This window comes from Hyaena hyaena, unplaced genomic scaffold (genome assembly GCF_003009895.1).
Source record: "Hyaena hyaena isolate Hyena2069 unplaced genomic scaffold, ASM300989v1 scaffold_961, whole genome shotgun sequence".
In the NCBI taxonomy this organism is placed as follows: Eukaryota; Metazoa; Chordata; class Mammalia; order Carnivora; family Hyaenidae; genus Hyaena; species Hyaena hyaena.
This window is the reverse complement of record NW_024081586.1, coordinates 115,147-128,635: the sequence shown is the minus strand read 5'-3', so window position 1 is coordinate 128,635 and position 13,489 is coordinate 115,147. Positions and strand designations below refer to the sequence as shown.

The following is a 13,489-nucleotide window of genomic DNA, read 5'->3' as shown; positions in this document are numbered from 1 at the left end:
TCTTCTCCATTAAATGCTATTTGTGCTTCCTGTCACTGTGGCAACTCCAAAGCCCCCAAACATTTCCAAATACTCCCTAGGAATGCTGCAACACCCTCAGCTGAGAACTATTGAGCCTGTGTTTCTTCCTTACCTTTTGCTATTGCAAGAAAGAGGAGAGGTTTATCTTCTGCTTCCTACTCAGGTGAGGAGAGATTGCTTTGTGTATCTCTGAACTATGTGATCAGGGCCATAAGCTACCAGAAAGAGCTAAAGCTGTGAAAACTTAAGAGTGTGTATCTGGCAGAAGTGCTTCTTCAGGCTAGTGTCTCCCTACCTCCAACACCTACCCCCTTCCCTCCTTCTCTTTCTCACACATGCACATACACACACAGCATGGTTCTTAAGTCTGAATCTAAAGTTGATAGCAATCCATGTGAAGCAGGAAGCAGTTGAGGGGAAAAAGAAGGCTTAATTAAAATAACCAGTTATCATCAACAAATTTGAAACATTACTAGTCATTATTTGCAATTGGTCTATGTGTACATATTCTTCTGACAAGTTCCTCTTACAGTTATATTGCTGGATGTCAGATGAGAGTGCTTATGACTAGTTTGGGCTACTATTTTTTATGATTTATTGATATGTCACATATTCAGTCATTCATTCATTTGTTCATTCACCATTTATAGGCATCACTCTATATTAATAACAATCCATAATCAAATTGGGATTTTTTAAATCAGTTAGCCTTATATATTGAGGATATTTTAATAGATTCATCAGATTCAGCCCCTTTTAACCAGTTTATCACTTTCCTTCTGAGAAAAAGCTTATGGTGGCTACTCTCCATATCTTAAAGAACATTCCCTTCATAGAACAGAGAAATAAAGACTTTCTATATAGCAGGCCCTTTTAAGGCTGCATCTACACAGAAGATGAGTTTTGCCATTCAGTGGCTGATTGCTAGGCAATCAGTCATACTGCAGAGTCAGACTATTCCGTTGGTTTAACATCTAGAATAATCACTTATTGGGTAACTCCTCTATTGCATAGTAATCAACAAACTTTGGTTGACCATCATAATGATCAATCCAATAGGCTATATTGCCTCTTTTACATGTGAAGCTATTACATTTGTGAGTCAAAGCTATTTTTAATCAACAACAACAAACTTGTTTCAATATCTATTTATGTTCTACACACTGCATTGACTAGTGAGGATACAAAGTGAGGATACAAAGATAAAGGGAGCAGGTTTTGTGGAAAGGAAACAGGCTTAGGAATCAGAGAAATAGGCTTCACATCCCATAGGCTCTTTGGACAAGTCACTTAACTTCTTTGAAATGCTGCTTCTAGGACGTGCTGAGGACTAACACTGCAGCATAAACTGCACAGGGCCCAAGAACAAGAATTTGACAATAACCATTGCCGTTGTTACAAGTGAGACACAGCACACATTACTTATTGTAATTATGTAAAACCATAAATTACAGGTATACATATTATCAATCTTATCTTAATTTTAAATTTTCTTAAAAATAGAAAATATATATATAAATATATAAATATATTAAGAAAATATATATATATATGCTGAATTAACCACTGTATATCCACACTTGATGTCCAGGCTTTTCCCTTGATAACTGGAGACGTATTATAAATGCCTTGCAGACTGTGCCACAGCTTTATTCAGAATATTATTTCACAATTGTTCCATATACTCTGGAACTGAGTCATCTAATGTGGCTTACAGGAAAACAAGCTGTATATTACTGTAGGTGACCTTAATGTTGTGGAGTTATTTAAGAATCCGGTGTTCACCACTTCCAGTTGAAAGTGCATGAGCAAATTAGGAAGACAATATAATTATATATGCTGAAATTAGATTAACATAGATACTTTGGTAGCTCAGTCTGACCACAGACTAGGATTTCAGTGTCAGAGTGCTGCCTCTCTTTGTATACATGCACAGTCTCTCTCACAGGCATACACTGTTCAAGATGTGCCTCATCAGCAACACTTTATAGTAGATTTTATAAGTGCCATTTTATTGTAGAATGGCATCTATTTGGTTTTGTAGTTGCTTTCCACCCTAGAAGAGAAAAAACAGTCTTTTGAGGTCAGAGGCTCTTATCATTACCTAATGTTTTGCAGCAAACCATCCCCAGACTTAGTAGGTTATAATAATAACAATGTCTGCTCTGCCCACAAATCTCCAATTTAGGCAGGGCTCAGCAAGAATACTTCTATTTCTTCTACCTGAAGTTAGCTGGGTGGCTCAAAGGCCAGGTGCTAGAATCCTCTAAAAGCAGTGGTTCTCAACTGGGGATGTTTTTTCCTTCTCCACAGGGGACGTTTGGCAATGTCTGGAATTGTTTCGGATTGACACAACTTGAGGGGAGGATGCCACCGGCATCTAGTGATAGAGGCTGGGCTGCTGTTGATCATCCTACATCCTCCTCCTCCCCAAACAAAGAATTATCCTCCCCCAAATATCAGTGATGCCAAGGATGAGAAACTCTGATAGAAAGACTTGTTCACTCAAATGTCTGGTGGTTGATTCTGTCTGTGCACTGGAGGGTCTCACTTCCTCTTCATATGGATCTCTCTAATGTGGCTTCTCTACATGGACTAGTTTTAAATAACAAAAATTCATCTGAGTACATTTGAAGATCTAATTGGCTTTATTCAACAATTCATGAATTGGGCAGCATCCCATCTAGCAAATGGAAAGGGGCTCCACTAAGCTGTAGAAAAGGAATAGTTTCTGGAGGGGGCAGAAAAAAGGAAAATTGTTAACAAAGAATTCAATGTTTTGGGCAAGGTTGCCCTCCTAAGGGTAATGGAAAGGGTCTGTAGGGCACATCACCTCAAAGTGCTACCCAGGTAACTCCAGGTTGACTGGTTAAAGGTTATGTGCCTGGGAGGGGTTGAAACTGCAGTTAGGTTATGTAGTAAGTCCTGGTTTGCTAATGTGAGGCTTAGTACAAGTGACTCCATTTTGGGCCTCTTCTCTCTTTCTTTAATGCTAGTTTGGGCTTCCTCGTAGCATGGTGGCTGGCTTCTAAGCTGGGGAGAGTCATGATTGAGAGAGCAAGACAGAAGCTGAATCTTTTCTATGACCTGGCCTCAGAGGTCACATAGCATCACTGTGAGATGGAGCAGTCAAAATCACACTCATAGTTATGGGAGAGCATGGAAGAGTGCCAGTAAATCACACTGTAAAACGAGCAGAAAATGAAATTTGCCACAGGGACCATATCTCATTCTTCTTTGTATCTCAGCACCTTATCAGTCAATGGAAGGTAACAGATGCTCAATCTGTGCACTTTTGAATTGTAACAAATTAAGTAAACTTGATATATGAAATATATGATAAACAATGAGGAGATTTGGCATTATACATAACAATTTTCCACAGAGTACCTTTAAATAGTGACTTGTTCCACTTCATTATAAAGTATGATTTAATTATGAAAATTTCAGTGGCATATTTATTCATCTGGTTAGTTCAGTATTCATTGAGCACATACTGTAGGCAAGAGAGTGTGCAAGTGCTGGAATATAAAGACAGATCAGACATAGAAATGCCCTTAAGTCACTCACAGCTTAGCAAGGAAGGTAAGCAATGTATATAAGCCACTCTAATAGAGGCCAGAGTTCATTAGATAGACAAATAAAGTACTTTGGTGCTAATAAGAAAACATGCAGCTTTTCAGAAATAGAAAATGAAGACTTTATTAAGGATACTCACTTTAATGAATAGTAAATCTTTTTACTTCTACACTTCTTTAATTGCAAGGGGAAATCGGCAGCATTTTATCCAATTTTATAACATTCACTTGAAGCAGTCACCTAAAACATGACTGAAGTTCATCTACTATGCAGCCGTTACATCTGTCTGTCTTGGTCAAAGTCACTGCTATGGGAAGACCTATCTCTTCACAAGGATGTGGCAAAGCTTCTTACTGTGATCCCAGGACATTCCAATCTGAGTGACAGAGAAAAGTAGAAAAGTCACAGATATCCATACCCTGTCTCAGAAAAATAGACCTGTCATAATTCTGTAGGAGTATTGCATGTGTCCTTATGGCATTTTAGGGATCTTCAGGGACATTTCTGGAAGTCTGTGTGCACTGGTACCTCTCTCTGCCTTAAAATACCCAAAGAGGGAATTGGGAACTCATACCAAACCCACTGGTTCTTGGCACTCAGACCATATACATTTGTTAATCAAGTTTATCTCATCTGAAACATTAATATACTTAAAATGCCATTCTAAAATATATGTGGCATTTGAAGAAATAATTAATGGTATTTTAGAAATTGCTGATGACATTTTATAAAATTCTACATCTATAATTGAAAGAGAGAAGAAAGTCTAGCTGCAAGGAAACAGTTATAAATCTGTGATATAACCAAGGAGATAGTGACCTGATTTAAAGTAATACTAGAAGGAGGAATCATCATAGCTAATATTTATTGAGTATTTGCCATGTGACAGTGATTATATATGGCTTCATAAGAATTTGTATTAATACGCACAATCATTTGAGACAGGTACTATTCCCATTTTACAGATGAGAAAACTGAGTCTTAGTAAAGAGTAATCACTAGAACTGGAATTCAAGTTTACTTGAGTCTGTTTTTGCAGTCCACTGATTTAACCATTATGATCACTGTACCTGATACAAGGAAAGAGGTGGACAGGATCAAGGAGGAACCATATAGAGGGTTTAGTAATAGGACTGAATTTAGGGAGTGAGACATCTGGAAGAGCACCAAGGTCTTAGCTTGTGTATGGCTACCTGGGTAGATTTGAGCTTGTTGGTGGACAATGAAGTGCCTTAGGGCTCTTTGTACAGAGCTATTCAGTAGGCCCTTGTATATATGGCTTGAGGTTCAGGAAAGAGGCGAGAGTAGGAGATACATATTTGAATGTCATCAGCCTCATATGAAGCACTGGAAGTGATAAAGAATGTTCGGGAAGAATTTGAAGCTTAGGGAGATAAGATGATATCACTAAACACATTAAATAGAATTTGCTTTACTGGGTGCTAAAAGGGTGGGTAGAGCCAGAGAAAAGAACACATGATTACTGACCAAAAACTGCTCAAAATCTAAAAGCATAACCAGGATATGTGAAGCAGCCTGAGAAAGATTCCAGTCAGAATACAAAGGACGGCAACATACCTTTCAGAATTAGGAAAGAAAGAATAGAACTGGAATAGGTTTTACCTGGAAAACTTCCTGGAGTTCAGGTTTGAGGTGTTTCTGTGAGTATGCAATAGTATAGAGGAGAAATTGGGGCCTCATTGAGGCCTGTGGAGGGGGGCAGGGAATCCTCTCCCTCTGCTTCTGCCTTCACCTTTCCTGTAGGGGAAGAGATATCTCCCTCACTTAGGGCTCATGTGATGAGGCTGTTCTCTTTGATTCCGAGGCAGGAGATGGGAGTCTGAGACATGCAGTGAGGAGAAGAAGCCAGGTATGAGACAGAACAAAGACAAGCTGGAATCCACAAACTGAAGTGGTTTTCACTTCCTCTGACCTTGATGATATGAGTATCCACAGGAGAAGCTGGGGCCCTTGATTGTGGAGCTAAATGCCCATCTGGGCCAGGAATTAGAGAAGGTGAAGGAAGAATTATGGGAAGGGGGAGTGGTTGCAGACCCAACTGCTGCCGCACACCCATAGGTGATTCAGCAGGTAAGTGGCAACATGTGTGAACTACACAATGTCTGCTGCTTCTCTTCCAGGCTCCACGTCTCACACTGAAATGTACAGTGTTACCAGACACCTACCAGTAAGGAAATTCTGAGAAATGTAATTTATTCTACCCAAGATGATCCTTTACAAAGCTCCCATGCCATGTATGAAGGCAACCAGGTGTGAATGAACAAGTATGGTTTGCAGTGAGCCAGCAGGTCAGTTTAACTCAGGGCTTACAGTTTGCTCTCAAACTTTAACATGTATCACAAACACCTGGGCAGCTGGATAAAACCCTTTCTGATTTTGTGGTCCAGGGTTGGGCCAGAGAATGCCGTTTCAAGTTCGCAAGTAATGTTGTCACTCTTGGGTCAAAAGACCACACTTTGAGAACCATTGGTTTAGCTGAAACACAGAGGGCTCACAGCATTTTAGTGAGAAATACAAGTGGAGAAGAAAATATAGCAAGGGGATAATTAAGAAAAGATATTGAACAGTGGACAACTGTTGAGTGATATCCACTGTGACAGGACATCATTATAAATGACCGAACAGGAAGTTAAATAGCAAAGATACTGCTCGCAGCAGGATGTGTTCTTGCTTGTGTGGGAGGCACAGCCTCAAGTGGAGCTTGGAAGTGAGGAAATAAATTGCAAGACCATGTTACAATAATCTAATGATACAGAGTAAGTGACTGTGGAAACAGAAATAAGGGATACAACAACGAAAAACTACTTGGGACATAGCTTCAAGTTCCCTACTCTTTTCTACTGATCAATGTGGTCTAATGTCTCTTTTGTTTACGTCACCAGAGTCCAGGTAAAGGGACTTCAGCCTTTAAGTTTCATCTTTTATACTTTTATAAACTTTCCTCTGATTATAATACCAATACCTGTGCATTGCAGAAAATTTGGAAATCAAAGTATAAAGAATAAAGCAGAAGTTGTCCCTCAGGCCAGATGTGATTGCTGTCAAATTTGGGATGTATTTCTCCTCATTCTTTTCTCTTCTCTGTGTACATGTGTATGTGCATGTGTGTGTGTGTGTGTGTGTGTGTGTTTGTTTGTTCATATATTTTATTTTATTTGAAATTGGAAGGCTTTACCATGACCGCATGAAAGTGATCTTAACTGGGCAGTCAGGAGGGCATGCTACTAGCGTCTCAGCCAAGGTAGCCCTGTGGCACTCAGTGTTCTTGTCAACTTTCATCTCCATGAGTGATCTCCAGGTGGCCTTTTCAGACAGTTCACTGCTGGTGACATCAGTGTCTGGGGCTATCAGCAGCTTGTTATATGGCTTCAGACTGATGTTTCCCGAGACATCAAATGAGTGGAGACAAGGGTGATAGAACAGGTATGGTAGCAAAGCTTGTCTGAGAACCAGTGCGGCCGGGCTGCGGGTTTAGACGTTATCTCATCTGATTGGTCTGCACTGAATCCCTGCAAGACAGAAATAATAAGAGTAACAAAAAGATCAACAATGACCCTGCTTTCTGGATGCTAAGGTCTTTATACTCCAGGTTATCTCATTTAATGGGTTATCTCACTTATTTCTTACAACATTACAATGAGAAAGATTCTGTTATTTTATCTATTTGCAGATTAAGACATTCTGGCTTGGAAGTTAAAAACTTCCAAGTTTTTAGAGACTGATGCTTAGAAACTAGATGACTTGTCCCCGATCAAACATGTAGTACATGACAAAGTCTAGCCTAGCCTGGAACCCATCTTCAGATTCACAGGGTGTTTGTTCCTTTTTCTGCTTCAATCCTTTGCTCTCCCTGAACAAATCTACGATTCTTTCTGATGCTGACTGCAGCTTAGAAACTCTCTCTTTCCTGTCCATGTTTCTGATTTTGGATTTACAATCTTTTCTGATCTCATTGTCTGCTTGCTGTGTCTGTGTCCACTCAGATTTAAATGTCGGCACCTCTGACACCCCCCCCCCCCCCCCCCCCCCCCCCCCCCCCCCCCCCCGCCTCCCCGCCCAGTCTGGTAACCTGACCCTTGAGTGTGTCTTAGCTCAGACCAGCTCTTCTCCTGGGCGTCTGCAGGAAGGCTCCAAACCTCTTCACCTGACGTTGCTGAGCTAATGAGAACTCTGAAGGACAGTGATAACTTATTCTGAAGCCACCGCATAAGTGCTCAGCAGGATGTGACAAGAGCAGTTCACCTCCATTTCACGCACTCAGAACCCACCCTGTGCCATCTGTCTCCTCCACACTCCAGCTTTCTTCCTTTTCCACCCTCCCTCCACGGGGCTTCCCTCCTCTCTCTGGAGCATAGCACAGGGACCCTTTTCCTGCCTTACAAAGAGGACGCGAAGTTGAATCCATCCCCATCTAGTTCCTGTCTGTTCTCTGCAAGTGGCAGTGAGCTATTTTTATGTCTGTTTCCTCGACAAGGTATAGTGTGAAGGCAGGAGGTAGGTTTTCAAAACAAATAACTTCAATTATTTTTATAAATAAATTTATACTGGTGAAAATCTGACATTTCTAACTTTACCAGGAAACTTTGTTTTTTTAGCTTCAACTTTTAAATCTGCCATTTATTTCACACTCTTTGCTAAATCATGCATCCATGGCAAATTTTACTTTGCTTTGTACTTTTGTTTTGCTTTCTTTATTTGTTTTTGGTTCCTATTCTCTAATTGTTACTCATTTGTAGGGTTTTCTATTAATCCTCATATCAACAGTTATACTATTTTCTTATAAGTGGTCCAGGAATCTGAATCAGTTCATTAAACTGGGCATGAAACATGTATATCTTCAGAGTAGGCAAGTCACTTAGCAACATAGATAAAACAGGGGATTTTGTCCCTGATGATTTATCTTCATGTCAAAGCGTATCTTGTAATATAGGTAGATAGACAGATAAAGTATGACATACCTAATGTAATATATATATATATATAATATATAATATAATATGTATCGTATATAAGGTAATATATATATTTGGTAATATAGCATAACATGTATAACTGTATGTAACATATACATAACTATGTTCAAGTATATATACTATGTATAACCATATCCATATCTATACATGTATATAACTGTACATATACTATGTATAACTATATATATATATACATATATATGGTATTTTATAATATATATATATATATATATATAATGCCAAAAGGAAAAGCCTTTGTTTTAGAAAAACAAAGCAAACTATTTTTTAAGTGTATTTATTTTGAGAGAGAGGGAGAGCAGGCACAAGCAGGGGAGGAGCAGAGAGAGAGGGGAGAGATCATCTCAAGCAGGCTCCATGCTGTCAGGGCAAATCCTGACAGATGGCTCAGTCTCATGAACCATCAGATATTACCTGAGCCAAAACCAAGTGTCAGACGCTTAACCAACTGAGTCACCCCGGTGCCCCAGCAATCAGCCAGTTCTAGTGACTTCCCAGAGAGGTTTCAGACAGGGATGGAGACAAACACTTGAGGGTGGGCAATGAAAAGGTGAGAGGGTGGTGAGAAAACAGGCAATGGATATGGAAAATTCATTTGAGACGCTGAGAAATGTGAGAGGGAGAAGGTTGGGAGAGACAGAAAGGAGAAAGAGCAGAGAGAGAGAGAGAGAGAGGAAAAAATCATCTGGTAGAGATATGTTTAAGACTGGAGAGGTGTGTGTGATTAACAGGCAAGACACAATGAAGGATGAAAGATAAAGGGTGTCCAATTTAGAGAACCAGATCTCAGAGGGGAGGATCTCTTGCAAGGAGAGCACAGGCAAGAATATGAGGCATAGAAGGTGAACTCTTTGCTATATACTTAGCAGAGGACAAGAATGGAAGCAAACCACAATTCATTGAATACCTCCCACATGCCAGGGGTTTTGCCTGTCTCTTTCATTTGACGTGCTCACTCCCAAGCATTACCCGAATTTAAGAGTACACCGATGTTCAAAGAGATTAGGTTGGTTACCTGTGGCCAGATAACCTGTGGCAGAGCTGGTATTAGATTCAGTTTTCTGTGTTCAAAGCCCCAGTTTTTTTCCCTATGCCTCTTCAACATTTTAAACTATATCTAGTAGAAGACAAGGGGAGGCAAGTATCTGTGCCAGGACAGAAAGAGGGTTAGTGGTGCTGTGGAACTCGCGTTTCATAGCAGCTGAGGAAGCCCTAGGGCATAGTTTACACACCTAGCATTGCAGCAGGTAAGCTACTGTGGCTAGCCCCAGGAATGGGTTAAGTTAAAACTGGAGGAATGGCTCCCACATTACTCTTCTGTATTACAGGGGAACAAATGCAGTAGATTGAGGACAGCAGCCCAAGCAGAGGGACGTGTCCAGAGTAAGCATCTGCGGTGTAGAAAGAGGCAGAGCCTGAAGTCGAAGGTGAGCATGGGTTCCGGTGCATGAGAAATGATAAGGGCGAAAACATCAAACTCTATGGAGGGAGCAAGCTCAGGAGGTGTGAGGATGGCTTCTCAGGCATTCGTTCTGGGATCTAGCTGCTTATCTTTCCACCACGCCTCCTCTCCCGAGGCTCGGGACTCTGGCCCCAGCAGACATCTTTCAGTGCTTCTTCAAGTGAGCAGCATTGTCTTCTCTTCTTTGTACATGGTCTCCTCTGCCTGGATGCTTCCTCTGACTCCCTGCATTGTTCCTTGTTTTGTTGTGGTTGTTGTTTTTGCTTAGGTTTCAGGTTGGAGAATGAGTCTTCTAGCATGTTTCCTTACATGTTTGGACTGAAGAAAATGCTTTCTGTTGAACTCTATATTTTCTTCTTCATACATTTATAATTATGTTGCAATTGTTCGTTTAGCTGGCTCTCTGCCTACTCTGGATGAAAAGTTTCATGAAGGCAGACCTTGCGGATTGTTACCTCTTTCAGCTCCAGGTGCCTGGTGTAGCTCTGGGCACACAATAGGGGCTCCATAAGTATTTGTTGAAAACATGAATGAATGAATGATTTAATAAATTACTTGAAAAATATATTTTATTCTACCTCTTCTTTCTGTCTGAATGAAATTGTTCCCCTTGATATTGTTTAAATGCTAAATTTTTCCTCTGGGTAAAGTACTTCATTAGCATCTTCATGGAGACTATTCCCACATTACATTACCATTATGCATCTTCTCAGATGTTCTGTATATTTTCATCTGGGCAATGCAAACTCAGATGTCCAAAACAAAGCTTATCTTACTCCCAAATCTCTTTCCTTCCCTGATTTTCTTATTCATGTCAGTGGCAGTAACGTTACTCTCCTGGTTACCCAGCTATAACCCTCTCTTGCCTCTTCACAGCCTGGCCACTAACCCTTATTTTTTTATAATGTTTTCCTAGTAGTTCTTATGACATAACCCTTATCCATGATCCTACTAATTACATGCCTTCATTATATTGAAAAAATCTATGGAACTTGTACAACTGTATATCCACATGCAAAGAAATGAAGTTATATCCATACCTCATACCATGTAATATAACAAAAGTTAATGTTAAATGGATCAGAGACCTGAATGTTAGAGCTAAAACTATATATTTTTAAGTTTAATTTATTTATTTTGAGATAGAGAGAGAGAGAGAAAATGAGGAGGGGAAAGGCAGAGAGGAAGAGAGGGAGAGAAACAATCTTAAGCAGGCTCCAGGCCAACATCATGGAGCCCAATGCGGGCCTCAGTCTCACAAACCGTGCAATCATGACCTGAGCTGAAACAAAGAATTGGATGCTTAACTGACTGAGCCACCCAACTAAAACTATAACTGAGCCCCAGAATGAAAACTATAAATCTTCTAGAAGAAAATGTAGGTAGGTATAGTTGCCTGGGATGGATACCTAAAGCCAAAGTGATGAAGGAAAAAATAGATAAATTGAGCTGAACCAAATTTTAAAGTTTTGTGCTTTAATTTTTTTTAATGTTTATCTATATTAGAGAGAGAGTACATAAGCAGGGGAGGGGCAGAAAGGGAGAGATGGAAACAGAACCTGAAGCAGGCTTCTGGCTCTGAGCTGTCAGCACAGAGCCTGAGTGGGGCTTGAACCCATGAGCTGTGAGATCATGACCTGAGCCGAAGTCGGACCCTCAACCCACTGAGCCACCCAGGTGCCCCTAAAGTCTTGTGCTTCAGAGGACACCATCAGAAAGTAAAAGGGCCACCCCTAGAATACGAGTAAATACTTGCACATTGTGTTTCAGATCATATATCTGACTTGTGTCCAGAATATGTAAATATATGTAATATATAAACAACTAAATAACTCTTACAACTTATAATAAATATTATTTATATTACAACTCATGATGAATATAATTAGTCATTAGAAAAATACAATGAGATACCACCTCATACCTATTAGTATGTATACTAGTTATAACCTGAAAGACAGACAATAATAGTATTGTCAAAGATTTGGAGAAATTCAAACCCTTATACAGTGGTGTTATGCATGTAAAAAAGTACAGCTATTTTGAAGAAAATTTGGCAGTTCCTCAACATGTTAAATGTAGAGTTACCATATGACTCAGCAACTCTTTTCCTATGTATATACCCAAGAGACATAAACACATAATGTCTACACAAAAAGTTTTGCAAGAATGTTTGTAGTAGCATTATTTATAATAGCGTGAAGTGGAATTAATGTAAATGTTCATCAATTAGTGAATGGATAGATTAAATGTGATATATCCTTATAATAAAATATTATTTGGAAATAAAAAGTATTGAAATATTGACCCATGCATGCTACAACATGGATGACCCTTGAAAACATTGTTAAGTTAAATAAGCCAGTTGCAAAAGACAACATATTATATCATTTCATTTGTATGAAATGTACAGAATATGCAAATCTATACAGATATTAAGTAGATTAGTTTATCAATCTATTTAAGGGCTGGGGAAGAAAAGGAAGGAATGAGGATTGACTACTAATGGATGCAAGTTTTTTTTTTTTTAAATGTTTATTTATTTCTAGGAGACAGTGAGAGAGACAGCGTGAGCAGGGGAGGGTCAGAGAGAGAGGGAGTCACAGACTGAAACAGGCTCGAGGCTCTGAGCTGGCAGTCAGCACAGAGCCCTACGCGGGGCTCGAACCCACGAACCGTGAGATCATGACCTAAGTGAAAGTCGGACGCTTAACCAACTAAGCCACCCAGGCACCCCTGGATGCAAGTTTTTTTTAGAGAGGAGCATAGTGGTTCTAAAATTAGATCATGAGGCATGGACAACCTGTGAATATCTTAAAAATCTCTGACACACACTTTAAATGGGTGAACTATTGTGTGAATTACATGTGTACAGACATGTCTCCTAGATTGTTCTCTTCATCTCTTCCACTTCTAATCCACCCAGCTCATTACCACATGTGAAACCATCATTTTGTACATTCACCTTTCTGCTCAGCACCCATTGGTTGCTCTCCATTGACTCAAAGGTCCAGATTCCTTTATTTGGTATTTGAGGCTTTTCATGTCCTAATCTCAGTGTGCCTTTTAGACACTGTCACCTGCTTTGTCACATGAATTCTCTTCTTTGCCTGGAGAGGCTTATTCCCTTGTCTTGTTCTATACCATTGTATATGTTGGTCCCCTTCTCTTGAAAGCCCTTTCTTCTTGTTTTGTATAAATCTAAATCTTACTCTTCTTTTAAGTGACCTCTCTTCAATGGTGATTTCCTTGGCACATGCAGTTCTTAGCAGTTTCTCTCTTCCATGAGCTCCACTACTCATTTTGTACCTATCATATTTTACCTCTGTGGTAAACAGAGAGCAAAGTTATGTTCAAATTATTTAGTAACAAACGCAAGAAAACCAACACACATATTCAGAATCTTCCCCAGAAA

The 13,489-nt window shown here is 39.7% G+C and overlaps 1 long non-coding RNA gene across 1 annotated transcript in view; it reads left to right on the top strand.

The window, feature by feature from the left end:
* The first annotated feature begins 9,998 nt into the window (after positions 1-9,998).
* The window catches only part of LOC120223120, a 59,357-nt gene continuing 55,866 nt past the window's right edge, over positions 9,999-13,489 (top strand). Inside the window, exon 1 of the long non-coding RNA XR_005526206.1 lies at positions 9,999-10,039. This is a non-coding gene — a long non-coding RNA (uncharacterized LOC120223120). The remainder of the gene's footprint in view (positions 10,040-13,489) is intronic.